Source organism: Sapajus apella, unplaced genomic scaffold (assembly GCF_009761245.1).
Source record: "Sapajus apella isolate SASKATOON/1434 unplaced genomic scaffold, GSC_monkey_1.0 scaffold12, whole genome shotgun sequence".
Lineage (NCBI taxonomy): Eukaryota > Metazoa > Chordata > Mammalia > Primates > Cebidae > Sapajus > Sapajus apella.
Window position 1 is genome coordinate 24,508,541 of NW_022436952.1, and position 2,270 is coordinate 24,510,810.

The 2,270-nt window shown below is 45.4% G+C and overlaps 1 pseudogene across 1 annotated transcript; it reads left to right on the forward strand.

Moving 5' to 3' along the window:
* Positions 1 to 948: 948 nt before the first annotated feature.
* Positions 949 to 1,716, forward strand: LOC116552653 (annotated as a pseudogene). The gene has a single exon (XR_004269482.1). The product of XR_004269482.1 is annotated as a 6-pyruvoyl tetrahydrobiopterin synthase pseudogene (transcript).
* The last annotated feature ends 554 nt before the right edge of the window (positions 1,717 to 2,270 follow it).

Consider the following 2,270-nt stretch of genomic DNA (forward strand, 5'->3'; position numbering starts at 1 on the left):
GGAGGGGTCTTACAACTCCTCCCGGGTTTTTCGGCACCAAATGTAAGGGTTATTGCCGAGTTTAAAATGAGGAAACTGAGACCAGTATAAGAAAATTAAATGTCAATTTAGCTCCCGGGCAAGGTTCCATGGTCCCGGGGAAAGGGGCCAGGAAAGTCGCACCAACTTCCTGGGGCATGGGGTTTTTATGGCTAGGAGGAGAGAGCAACAGCTGGGTGCTGATTGACTCCAGGGGAGCAGGATTGAGATGGGGCGGGTTTTCTGGTGGGAGAACCGGCCAGGAGCCTTGCATCAGCTGGAGCCTTCCAGGGGAGCTCTGTGGCAGAGCTAGGTGCTGAGTGCAGAGGTGGGTGTGTCCAACCTCCCGACGAGGCAACCGGCCTTACACATTTGACAAAATTTTCCAAAAAATAACAAAATCTCTCACAAAGTAGTAAGAAAAATACAAGTAACGGAGTAGGGGGAAAAGGACAAAATGCATGAACAAGTAATTAACAGAAAAGGACTTCCAACTGGTCAAGAAACAAAACAGATCAATTGCAGTAGAAATCAAAGAAATATAAATTAAAACAACAATAAGATACTTTTGGGGAGGTGGAGGGACAAAGTCTCGCTCTGTCACCCAGGCTGGAGTGCAGTGGCACAGTGTCAGCTCACTGAAACCTGTGCCTCCCGAGTTCAAGCAATTCTCCTGCTTCGGCCTCCTAAGTAGCTGGAACTGCAGGCACACGCCACCACGCCCAGCTAATTTTTGCATTTTTAGTAGAGACAGGAATCTCACAGTGTTGGCCAGGTTAGTCTCGAACTCCTGGCCTCAGGTGATCTCCCTGCTCGGCCTCCCAAAGTGCTGAGATTACAGGCGTGAGCCACTGCACCCAGCCAGATTTTTTTTTTTTTTTTAAAGAGCTGGAACCTCAGCGCCGGCCGGCACTGCGCGGCTGTGGAGGGAGGCGCAGGCCGCGCCCCCCGGAAAAGGTGCGGGCCAAGCGGCGCAGAAGGCGCCGGGAAGATGATGAGCGCGGTGGTTGGCGGCCGTCGCCCCAAGGCGCAGGTGTCCCGCCTCCTCTCCTTCAGCGCGAGCCACCGGCTGCACAGTAAATTTCTAAGTGATGAAGAAAACTTGAAACTGTTTGGGAAATGCAGCAATCCAAATGGCTATGGGCACAATTGTAAAGTTGTGGTGACAATACATGGAGAGATTGACCCAGCTACGGGAATGGTTATGAATTTGACTGATCTCAAAACACATATGGAGGAGGCAATTATGCAGCCCCTTGATCATAAGAACCTGGATATGGATGTGCCATACTTTGCAGATGTGGTGAGCACGACTGAAAATGTAGCTGTTTATATCTGGGACAACCTCCAGAAAGTTCTTCGTGTAGGAGTTCTTTATAAAGTAAAAGTATATGAAACTGACAATAATATTGTAGTTTATAAAGGAGAATAGCTCTTAAGGTTAGCATTGTAGAAAGCCCAATTTCTTTCTGTGTTTGAAAAAGATGTTGATCCCCTTGGAATATTAAAAGGTCAACATATGATAGTTGTACCTCCACGTTGTGCTCTGGAGTCCCTGTTTATTGAAATCATTGTAAGACCTGTTATAAATGTAAGTCTATTTTAAAAACTAAACTTGTAATATATCCTGAAAATCATTTAGAGAGTCTTTATTTATAAATTAAAAATCACTTCATTTTCAGCAAAAAAAAAAAAAAAGAGAGAGAGAGAGATGGAACCTCGCTGTGTCACCCAGACTGGAATGCAGTGGCACCAGCGTAACTCCTGCAGCCTTGAACTACTGGACTCAAGCAATTCTCCTGCCTCAGCATCCTGAGGAGCTGGGACCACAGGTATGCATCACCCCACCCAGCGAATTTTTTTTTCAGTTTTTTTTTAGCAACAGGGTCTCAGTGTGTTGTCCAGGCTGGTCTCAAATTCCTGGGCTCAAGCAATCCTCCTGTTTCAGCCTCCTGAGTAGCTGGGATTACAGGTGCTAGCCACTGTGCCCAGCAAGATACAATTTTTTTAAACTCATAAATTGGATTAAAAGTTAAACTTGTTAATAATATATGTTGCCAAGAGTATAAGGAGGTGGATTGTCTTGTATGTTACTTGTGGAAGTATAAGTTGGTCAGACTGCAGGTCAATTTGACAGAATCTATCAAAATTTTAAATGCCTACACCTTTGACTCAGCCCTTTCACTTCTAGTACCTAATCTGAAGAAATAATAGCATGTATAGCCAAAGAGGGTTTTACAAAGGTCTTTCAT